The sequence below is a fragment of the Portunus trituberculatus genome, chromosome 27, assembly GCF_017591435.1.
Source record: "Portunus trituberculatus isolate SZX2019 chromosome 27, ASM1759143v1, whole genome shotgun sequence".
Lineage (NCBI taxonomy): Eukaryota > Metazoa > Arthropoda > Malacostraca > Decapoda > Portunidae > Portunus > Portunus trituberculatus.
The window spans coordinates 11,708,431-11,720,573 of record NC_059281.1 but is presented as its reverse complement, the minus strand read 5'-3'; the positions used below and the strand labels follow the sequence as shown (position 1 = coordinate 11,720,573).

At 40.6% G+C, this 12,143-nt stretch overlaps 1 long non-coding RNA gene across 3 annotated transcripts; it reads left to right on the top strand.

Annotated features, from left to right (window-relative positions):
- The first annotated feature begins 3,416 nt into the window (after positions 1 to 3,416).
- On the top strand, positions 3,417 to 12,143 carry LOC123509880. 3 transcript variants are annotated; one of them, XR_006676314.1, is made up of 4 exons: positions 3,417 to 3,493; positions 8,268 to 8,323; positions 8,549 to 8,734; positions 11,288 to 12,143. It is a non-coding gene; the product is annotated as an uncharacterized LOC123509880 (long non-coding RNA). The 3 variants fall into 3 exon arrangements; XR_006676315.1 differs by lacking the exons at positions 8,268 to 8,323; positions 8,549 to 8,734 and having other exon boundaries at positions 3,421 to 3,493; positions 11,288 to 11,770; XR_006676313.1 differs by lacking the exons at positions 3,417 to 3,493; positions 8,268 to 8,323; positions 8,549 to 8,734 and adding an exon at positions 8,760 to 9,307 and having other exon boundaries at positions 11,288 to 11,770.

Sequence of the window (12,143 nt, the reverse complement as noted above, 5' to 3'; positions counted from 1 at the left end):
GGCGTTCATGAATCTAGTCACTGATTCACTGATTGCGTGCCGGAAATGGCTTCAGATCTTACAGTCTCTCACTCGCCGTGGACCAGAATATTGAGGATGTTGTGTCAATAGAAGCAAATGCTAGAATACACTCCCGACAGCCTGGAGGTGATGCCAGACTAAGCTCCACACAAGGCAATGCAAGGGATTTCTTACATAAACAGTATCAAGCCTTCAAGATTAAGACAACTACACTTCTCTTGTCAGGTTCAAGTATTTTGTTGAAAACCATGGCATCGTTGTAAAACACCACGTTATCACACGTCTTAGCATCTCATCTTCACTATTTCAGCGGGCTTTGTGGAATGGAGGGGGTGTGGTGACTGGGGGCTGGTTGGGGAGGCTGATGGACTGTATAGTTAACTTCCATTGTATCGTACCTATAAATATAGTTTATATTTTATCATACTTTTATATAATATAATTCTTTCTTAATAATTTCATGCATTGGAGAGAGAGAGAGAGAGAGAGAGAGAGAGAGAGAGAGAGAGAGAGAGAGAGAGAGAGAGAGAGAGAGAGTCAAAATATTTACATGCTTTCATCCAAACTCACCTCACTTCACTTGCTCTCTTCGGTCAATTTCGCGGCGTGATGGCGCGCTCCTGAGAAGATTGCAGCTTTGCCGGGAAGAAAGGAAGTGGAGAAAATAACACGTAATATAGTGAGACGTAATGAGTTGTGGTTCAATCTTTACCGGCAATCTACCCATAAATTACCTCTTGATGAGACCAGGATAGGATGTGTTCATATATATTTATTTTTCCTGGAGATACATTTTTATTTTCCTCTCTTTTCTCTGGGTAAGTTCGTGTTTCGCTGAAAATTCATCATGTTCTCAATGTTTCTTTTTTCTTTAGTTCCTTCGTTTTCGATGATTTAGGTAGAGTCGTAATTTGTGTTCGCTCTTTTATTTATCTCATATCTCGAATGTGTTATAGTTGCATAAAAAAGATCATATAGATAACAAGGAATAGGACGTGATCTCATAATACAACCTGTCATTTACCAAACCACGGCGCTGGCGAGCCTGTGTTCGGTACCGCAGTGAAACTAAAATACGTGCAAATTAAGAACACGAACGGAATGTGATTTTGGCAAGAGACCGTACACTAAGAACAACTTAAAACTTAAGACAAAGTAAGAATATGGAAAACAGCCAACACAATTTACAAGCAATTAACAGGAATGAAAAAATAAGGTAATTACAGTATAACACCTGCAAGCACTTACAAGTAACACGTTAAGAGGAGACAGTAAAAGAAAATACGAAAGATAAGAGGAAAGGAAGGTAATGAAGTACTAGTGTTGACTCGAGAAAGCAATTACCGGAGGATAGTGTGTGTGCTGAAAATGTGTAGCTGTGTTTAAAGAAGGGCATGACATAGGTAGGGGAGAGAGAGAGAGAGAGAGCCAGTATCGCACTATTGATCTATTATCGAAGGGAAGTATTTATTTTCAAAGAGTGCTTGCTAATATTGGGTCACGAGTCAGGCTCCACACATTGCCTTAAGTCAAACGTCCGTCGATTTTATGTGAAGTTTGAATTTCTCGCTATTATTATCAAAATTATTATGTTTTTATTTATGCTTCCGCTTTTGGTAAACTCATGTCACAAATTTATTATTATTGTTATTATTGTTATTATTATTACTACTATTATTATTATTATTATTATTATTATTATTATTATTATTATTATTATCATCATTATTATTATTGTTGTTGTTGTTGTTGTTGTTGTTATCATTATTATTACTATTACAACCACTTACATGCAATAACAATAAGTTCTACTACTACTACTACTACTACTACTACTACTACTACTACTACTACTATCACTTATGTGACAGCTATTTTTCCTATGTTCGTTTCTCTCTCGATTTTCTGTAGCAACGAAAGTTTCTGTCGTCTTCTCTCCTCTCCTCATCAGGAACAGAAAGTACTACTTGTTTCTTAATTGTTTTCCAGCTTCCTACCCGTTAGTTCCTACTTGTATGTGTCGTATGGATCAAAGACAAAGTTTTCCTCCTATTCCTCCTCCTCCTCTTCCTCTTTTTCCTCCTCCTCCTCCTCCTCCTCCTCCTCCTCCTCCTCCTCCTCCTCCTCATCCTCCTCCTTCTCTTCAAGTTTCATGAGTGTCTCGTCGTACTCAACATTCAAAGGTTACATTTCACATAAACTTCCGCGTTTCCTACAATGATGAATCCACGCTGTGAACATGATTATTATTTGGCGTGGGTTGTGCCTGACGTTGTCACTCGAGGCTCTCCAGAGAAACAGAACACCAATAACAATACGTGCCTGGAAATCACCGCCGCACTCGAAACACTTCAATCGTCAGACATTTGTGCTTCATTTGTCATTTCCTTTTGAGATCGCAATTTGCCTGTATGCGAGTCCTGACCAGTAGACTTCCTCCAGCTGATCTCAGAAAAGGAGAAGAGGTGTGTTGAAACGAATGTACGAGTATGATGCACTACACACACAAACCAAGTACATTTTCAAGGCCCACGTGAGCAGCGACACATGACTCTCGTAGATATTTTACATGACTCGTTATAATAGAGAGAGAGAGAGAGAGAGAGAGAGAGAGAGAGAGAGAGAGAGAGAGAGAGAGAGAGAGAGAGAGAGATTTACTTCAGTCTCCCTTAAATTCCTCCACTGCAACACACGTGACGCCAAAGAAAACCTGCCAAGTAGTTTATTGAATTATTGTCATAATTCATTGTGGACATTCATTACAGGAAAACATAATCTTTTTGTACTATTTAAGTGAACATTCAACTCAGAGCACAACGTTAATTTGCTACTCGAAGAACTCGGGCATAATCAATTTAATTAACAGGATTACGAAGGAACACACCATACGAGGATTGCATAGGAGTTAGTTTCACGATGTTCTCGCCCCGCTGTGCGCATTCATCTCCTTATCTCTTGTTTATCCCCCAATTTTCCAGTTAAATCTCGCCAACTGTGCCGTATCTCAAAGTTTTTTTCATATTATTCCTCTTCAAGGTTATATTAAAAAGACAATGTTCTTTGTTGCCATTGGAATATATTTGGGAGAGAATCGCCTAGAATGTTTCTCAAGAGGAATAGAAACAGATCCTCAAGGTATCGACGTTCATTGGAATTGCTAAATCCTTTTTTTTCACTTCGGTACCAAGGCACTCCTTGTTAAAATTGAACGTTGAAGAAATAGATGTCTGCGTATGCATGTAGAGCTGTGTAGTAATGTTATACAGGTTAGTTGTTACGAGGTTGAAAATGAGACGATAAATAATGAATGTTTATTGAACATGCAGCCATCGACACAATGTTCGAATCACAGCCTTGGTCGAGCGAAGTCTCACCAACTTATGGCCCAAATCAGTTTGTCTTTGGAGTGGAGAGGTGAAGGTCTCGCGCCGCTACACCAGTGGGTAAGGAGGGCAATCACACTTTGGACAAGGTTAGTGCAGTTTATTCAAAGCTGGACAATGTTTACCTTGACTGCTGAACGTTGAGGAGTGGCAGGCAGGAACAGTAAAGCAAACCACAACGATCGGGGACGTGATGATAAAACATAAGAAGTGCTGGTCACATTTGTTGTCTGAGGTGGGACGATGCTTTGTGCCGCCACCTCCCTAACGCAGTGCCTCCCTTGAAACCCGCCATGCTTCTTTCCTCTTCCCGCAGCTCTTTTCTTGTCACGTCTCTTTTCTTTAAGGACTCCACTTTCTTCTTTATTCTTATCCTTTCCACCAAGTCGTTTTCCTTGTCCTTACACTTACCATCACCTATACTCGCCATAACACGCCTTCTCCAATAAGAAGACTTCCTTCCCCATCCTTCCCCACGTCGTTGGTACTTTAAAAAGTAAAGACTGATATTTTACCGAGCAAGATGTTGAATGAAGGTCGTCAGAAATTTGTGCATCTCTCTCTCTCTCTCTCTCTCTCTCTCTCTCTCTCTCTCTCTCTCTCTCTCTCTCTCCACACATGAAAGGATGAAGGGAAATCCGCTGGTATTTCCTTGTTGGTAATGAAAACTCGGCGGAGGAAAAATTAACGTATTTTGCAGGAAAAATACTTGCTATGTTCCACTCCCGGGGAAAAAAAGTCAACCAAAAGTAAATCCATAATAGATAATTGAATTAATGTTTGAGTGTTGTTGGTCCACCTGTTTTTTTTTTTTTTTTTCATATCGTAGTTTTAATCTTTATTTTTTATTCATCCTGTTTTTCATGTAGTTTATAATTTTCTAGGACCATACAGGAGAATATGCTGTTTGCGTTTCCGGTATTTGATTTTTATACGCATTTCGAGTGAACGTATGGTGTATTAACGATGACTTGTCCGTTTCCTGAAAAATATAACCACTAACACCAGAAAGTTTAATTCATCACTTTTAATTGTCTTCGGATTGTTTCTAAATCAAACACTAGAACTATGTCACATTTTATTGAGGTAAAAAAAAACACGGCAGGGAAAAAATTCAAATCTACCAAAGGTTTGCGAAGGACATGTAGAAATAATGGAAGAAAGATTGGGGAAGAAGAGAGCTGGATCGCATTATTTTGATGAGTGTGTACCATAGACATCATTCAGCAGTAAGCACCTAACCTAACCTTACTGATGTCTGTGTGTGCCAAGGATTCTAGACTTTAACCCACAGCACAACTTCCTCCTTATATATTCCTTGGTGTGTATCTATACGGCAAATCCAGATTACACTATACCCGCTCCCCACGCCAGTCTGATGAGGCAGTACGGCATTAGTGACGTCTTTCCGTCGACAGGAAAACTCGTCGATGTCACATATCCTTCTGTTTACCCGGAAGGATATTCAGTGTCGTCACAGATTCTCTCTCTCTCTCTCTCTCTCTCTCTCTCTCTCTCTCTCTCGAATGATGCCTAGAGGATTGGATACACAAAGTAGAATGGAGATCACGTGTGTGTGTGTGTGTGTGTGTGTGTGTCACACACTAAACACACGCCACAAACATGACTAAAGTTTGCTCTTCCCTCGCCACTGAGTTCCTCACTTGAGTCTTCTGGCAGGAGAGCCGCCGATCCAGCCGTAAGGCTGTCATAGATATCTGGCTGTTTATCAGATGCTGACACTGCAAGGTGAGAGATCCAAAGATTTGCTGTATTGGTGATACTCTTATGATCGTCCGACTGGGCTAGCATATTGTTGGTGACGGGGCGAGGTCTCCGTGACGAGCAGCTATAGGCAGCTTCATACGCGCAAGGGCGGTGAAGAGAGAGTTTTCAGCATTGCGAAGCAGAGTCCAAAGTTCATCACGGAAGGCTTAGCTGAGGGCTAGGATAAAGTGTGTGACGTGTTCTCCCAACAAGAGTAGGTTTAATAGCACACGGAACACCTCTTGGTTTACAGACCATATTCTGTTCTCGTGGTTTGAATTGTACATGTAGTAGTAAACAACATTGGTCGTGACAGTGATGACGAAGATGACTGTGATAGACACAGTGATGTATATCGCGGTGTAGGTCTGTCTACGCGTGTTGGGGGTAGAGGCGGTGTTCTTTAGGCGGCGGCGCACCAACCCCACCACGATGCCTAAACCAAAGACCAGAACCAGTACCCCAGGAATGACCAACGTCAACACGATGCGCAACCACAACCTGAAATCGAGCCATTCCTCACCCTCCTTAAAATTGTCCTGTAGTAACAAATAACCGCGTTCGCAACCCTCCGTTTGGTTGAATCTCACCACCACCTTTCCGTAGGTGACACACATCACCCTCGCGTGCAGCAGACGCCGTATGTTTATTCCACAGCAGAGTAGAGCAATTAAAGTTATGCAAAGCCTCGTAACCCACAGGTTTTTCTTCGTTTGGAAACGTTGGGGGCACCATAGTGCTAGGAAGCGATTGTAGGATATCCAAGCGATGATGTAGTGGCTGGAGTTCTGCAGCACGTTCAGTAGTATGAAGGAAACGTGAGCGAAGTAAAGTGCCGTGTAGTAGGAATGCAGGTAATATCGATCCAGCGTGGCTATGGTGGCTACACTAAATGCCAAGAAGACCACGTCCACGCAGAGGAGGCATCTCAGGGATCTGCGAAGAAAATACGAGACTAAGTGACATAACTGATAAAGTATGAAAGTGGAGTGGTGAGGGAAGTTGGCAATACAACGTGGACTAAGGAAAGGAGTAAGGCGTTACGGTATGAAAGGTAATGAAGACGGTTGTGATGTTTTAAGTGGTGAAGTGGCGTGACGTATGTGGTGATAGTGGTAGTGAATTGATAGTGGTGATCGTTCATAAAAACGATGGCGATATGTTGTTAATGATAATGGGGTGATGGTGATGGTGTAGCCAATGGTGTCGTGGCGGTGGTGAGTTGGAATCGGCACTTACGCGACGGCTGGCAGGTCTCGAATGCGTGGTTTATGAAGGAGGTGGATGGCGATTGTGTTGATGGCCAATCCCGCCACCACCAACACGGGCATCACCACCCAGTAGCTCACCTCCCGGATCCACCTTCTCTCAGATCCCATGTATTGTTCTCCTTTGTACGGCATCAATAAAGACATGGTGGTGGTGGACGGCTGCGCTCTAGGTGGTGAAGTCGTTGATTAGGATGTAAGTTGAAGTGCAACTGAGATACGTCTCCAGATTCGTTGTCAAAGCTAAAGCCACTGCACTTTACTGCGTCTTCCTCACCTTATTGTAATGTGCCGCCAAGTCTCCTAAACCAGTTTATAAATCTACCGCCACAAAGGTACACCTCACAGAAGTCATGAATACACTTCTTAACTAATAGTCGTTTTTTTTTTCCAACTTTAGGTAAACCATAAAACTGTCTGATTACATCCACAGCAGAAAGACACGCTGACTGCGACTGACCACCACGGAGTCACAAGCTGATGTAGCCAGACCGTCAGACATGGCTCGTCTCCAGTGTCCACGTCCGGGGAGCGACAATTCTTTGAAACGTGCAATTTCGCCACTCTATCCTCTTATTTTTTCCTGTCCATCACTATTCTACCCTTGCTGCGGTTTTAGGAATCCCGCTCTTGCGCGCGCGCACACACACACACACACACACACACACACACACACACACACACACACACACACACACACACACACACACACACACACACACACCGAGTAGTGTAGTGGTTAGCACGCTCGGACGAAGGTCCGGTTCGAGTCCCGGAAAGCGGCGAGGCAAAATAGGCAAGCCTCTTAATGTGTGGCCCCTGTTCACCTAGCAGTAAATAGGTACGGGATGTAACTCGAGGGGTTGTGGCCTCGCTTTCTCGGTGTGTGATCTGTCCTACCCGAAGATCGGTCTATGAGCTTTGAGCTCGCTCCGTAATGGGGAAGACTGGCTGGGTGACCAGCAGACGACCGAGGTGAATTACACACACACACACAGCTGGCTGTCGTCTTCCTGTTGGTTGCTGGCCCCCGACCACATATGCATAGGACGCGCCAACGACTGCCCACCACACCAACCCACAATACTCTCCCCTTCCAATAACAGCCAATATACTTTACCACAATCATGCAAAACTAAATATAAACATGAAGAAAATTAATTCATAATCCAATATGATTGCACTCGGCAAAGTTACTATATAACACCAGGTCAAGCGCCAAATTCACTCCTTAACATTGCTCTCTGCTAACCATTTCTTCCCTTATTCCCTCAAAATTATCCTGACAATTGTTTCTCTATCAGAATGTATCAGTTAGTTTCATACTATACTTTATAGAATATAAGACTTGTTCTCTCTGTTCTCTCACCTACTATGTCCATGTAGACTGTTCATATTCCACTCGCAGCGTTATCCAAAGACGACTTTCTATATTTGATTCACTACATTAAATTCTTGTATATATATATATATATATATATATATATATATATATATATATATATATATATATATATATATATATATATATATATATATATATTACACATCGTTTGTAATTCTAAATATATGGCAAATATATTATCACAGCAAAATGCAATCTTTGTTGCCTTTACAGTGTGCATTTCAAGATGACATTGTGTACAACTTCTGAAATGTGCCCAAAGATATTTTTCATGAGATAACTATGATCGCATTGGAAGAAATATTTCATAACAGTAGGTATGTCTTCTAGTGTAGTAAGTGATACTTTGTCAACTAGTAATGGCAAACATGAATAATGCACATCATTGCATTTTGTCTTACAATTTCCATATTTTTGTTTCAGCCAGTCGTGCATCACCACTTAGGGACTGGATTTCCTGCTGCTCACAACACCTGAATGTAATATGAAATTTGTATAAATCTTTCTTGCCGATGACACAAGACATGAAATGAGACATTGTCATTGCTAAATACAAACATCTGAAACTAAACACATCATTACACTCATAGAAAATGTTCCTTGTATGTATGTAGTTTATTGTCCACTACACTATAGCTTTGGCAAACACATTCCTTTCTATGCCATCATAGTTATGAAAAATATCTTTTTGACACATTCCACAGTTAAAAATGTCATCTTGAAATGCACACACTGGCAAGATTACTGGTGACTGCAGTGCTTCCTTGTGTGAGATCTGTCTGTTAAAAGTGAACCAGAAGCTGCTACACTGCCCCTTTGTATGGCTGTCCCAGCACACTGATAACACTGGTGGTGCCTTCATTCCCTGGCCCTAAGTATCCCTGACAGAGGTAAGCAAACACTGAAACAAACGCCCTTGTAAAATTATTTTATGTAAAATTTGTCAATAATAAAAATGTTCACATCCTCCAAGTTATATCCTAAAATACTGCCAGAAAGTCACGGTCGACCCGCTGCTTCTGAGTGTGACCTTACAAAAAAAAAAAATAAATAAATAAACAAAATGTGAGGAAAACACAAAACTTACATATCATACAAACTTTACAATGATACAAACAAAGGGAGATACAAACCTGCCTGCTGGGGACCAAGGCAACACCCTCAGGCTTGTCACATACAGTAGAAAAATCACTTTGTCAACATATAAGCGGCTGCATCCAGGAATATTGCATGAGGTGGATGTGACGGTGGCTCGAGATGAGAGAGAGAGAGAGAGAGAGAGAGAGAGGTGCATTGAATCGGTGGTGGTGTGGTGTGTGTGGTGCATTGGATCGGTGGTGTGCAGGTGTGTGTGAGTGGTGACAATGTTGGGTCGGGAGGTGAGGAGTGCATGGCGGCGGATGGATCTTGGTGACAGCGAGGAGTGTGGTGAACTGGTGGCAGGCTGTCCTCACCAAGGCAAGGTAAACTGTCTGATTAATCGTGCTTTTCCGTGAGTGACTTATAGATGTGACATAAGGTAAATTTTTACAGTTACACCAACACCAACAGCTCAATTCTGAATGAAAATTATTTTTGTTATATTTCAACCTGTTTTGGATGAATATGCACTTCACTTCCTTTGCAAATCCAGAATAAGAAGCTTTATGAGATGAGAAGGGTAACAAAAGCCATGTTGCTGTTGTTTTAAGAGTAAAATAATACCGGAGAGTGTTGGTCTGTGTTAAGTGAGTTGAAGCACACTGGTTAAACAAACATGGCGTCTGTGGTCAAAAAAAAATTATGAACAGTGGGAAGATTATAAATTAACGGAAGATGTCTTAATGTGGAAAGAAATAACAGATATAAGCAGAGATAAGGTTAATGGGTACTATCAGTCTGTCAGTAGTGCATGTCACGCCTGCATGTTGTGGTGGTAGAGCTGCTCTCTATATGTCACATTTAGCAAGGTTTTTCATCTTGGTTCGGCTATTACTGTGTTATTGATGCTCTTCTAAATTAACACATCGTGCCAAAAAGAAACAGGGTTAGCTTAGTTCTAGTTCTAGGGTTAGGTTAACTTAGATGCAGTTTGTTTGGGTTTAGTTGGTCGGGATACCTAAATAGACCAAATTTAGCATTTCAATAAAAAGTCTAAGGTGACAAACGGCCGAATGTGACAAACTCTTGTAAAATTAGTAATTACCAAGAAGATATATCTCATACCAAGACTTTGAGGAATGTGTCAAAGGAAGGTGTTCCTATTTGTGACTTTATGAGAGAGTTTGATGCCAAGTATTTCAAGAGGAATAAGGAAGTTCTAGCTATTAGGTTAGTAAAGAAATAAGTCAACAGAGATGTGAAAGAATCAGGTGATGGCTTCAACAAACTGCTGTCGTTTAGAGAAATGAGAGTCACATTTAGAAGAATGTTTGAATCTGACACTGAATCAAGCAATGAAAGTAATTACAGAATACAGGTAAAGGCAGAACCCTTGTATATAATGAAGACAGTGACAAACAGGAGAAAGATGTTGAACCAAGAACACTTGAGTGCGATATGAGAGAACAGGGAGAGGACATCACGTGAACCATGAATTGCAGAAATCAGAGAGGGTATGATAGAAGTTGTCATATATGATATACTAGGACTGGTTGATACCTGAGGTGGAACTGGAGACATGCACGACAAGACAGTGGATGTTTTGAATGTGGCTCAAAAACCCACTGGGCAAGGAATTGTGATAAAAGGAAAGATATAGAGAAAAAAAGAATTATAACGATATATTTTTAAGGATCATAGCAATACAAGCCAAATGAGAAATGAAACTTGGTTGTGCAGTGGTAGGTACAGGATGCAATCTGAATGTGTGGTGCAAAATGGTTAGAGGAGTATGAAGAGTGTTTGTGTGGTGTGTTGTTCATTGGATTGGTGTTGGTGTGGTGTGTCTGGTGTTGGATCAGGGTGTCCATGATGGTGGATGGTTGCTTGGATGATTCAGTGGTAACAACAAGTATGCTGGCTGGCTGTCGTCACCACCAAGGTAAGGTAAACCGTCTGATTTACTGTGTATACTTTTCTGTGACTGATGGGATATTGTTGGTCTGTGTTGAGTATGTAAGTGATATCACATGATTTACTTGGCTTACAGTAATAGACCATTCCAAAATTGCTGTTGGAAGCAAGAACAATAGGATAGCGAGACCTTATTTAGAAAAAAAAAACACGTAGAAATGCAGAAGTTAAAATATTTAGGCCAGACAGCATTGTCTTAAGACAAATACACCAACCACAAACTTATTCATTGATGTAAAGATGTCTCCCCGTATTAATCACTAGTCTTGCATCAAGACAGCTGAACACTACTGTTACCACAGTTGCCACACGTTCATGGATAAAACAATCTTGTACGACATGGGCAACTGCCAGTCTGCTATTTAATGACTATTACATTTCTGTTTCAGGTGGTTGGCAGCCCTGGAATACTCAATAGACAGATGGATCAAAGTTGGCTGATCCAAGATTGAAAGGATCTGTGTTTTGTCAGACTTGTGCCAGTGGCATGTGATGAAGGCACTGCAATTACTAAGTGCAAAGGTTTCTCACAGATGGTGTGCATTAATTAAGAAGTTGCTTGGAATTCAGGTATTTTTGTATTTTTAAAATGTGGTCAGATATCTGTAGGATAGACCAATCAAAGATCTATTTCAGAATATTGCTTGTCCCAAATGCCAGGAAAGGGATTTTCTGCAACAATCAAATATCTAATAAAAAAATAAAAGTTTATATAAATATATTTTAGACAAGTTTCCAGTCCTGTCATATTCATCAATCAGCAATACAGAATTTAGTCATTATATACAGTTACATATATAGATATTACATTCAAATATGTAAATATTTATGTATATTATTACAAATAATAAAGCTTGGTACATTTTTCTTAACAGAGCTGTATGTACTGACAGTTTATATCAGGTTAGTAGTGCATACATAGCCAAGTATAGAATACTGCCATAGGTTTAATGCTAGAATTCCTTATTACAATTTCTTTAAAGTTGGTTTCATTTGATAAAATTACTAAATGTGGAACATAAAGGGAAGACTTAGCTTTGTACTAGAGAGCTGTCACACGCTGGGGAAGCTGCCGTGGTGAGTAGTGGCCAGGCACAATTTTTTGTTATGATGATAGGCAGACAATGCTATGGCAATACATAATTGTGATATATGTCAAATACCATATTTTTATATACAGGTATTACAATACACTGATACCAATCCACAGAATGGAAGATAAATGTCATAAATCATTTCCTCCTA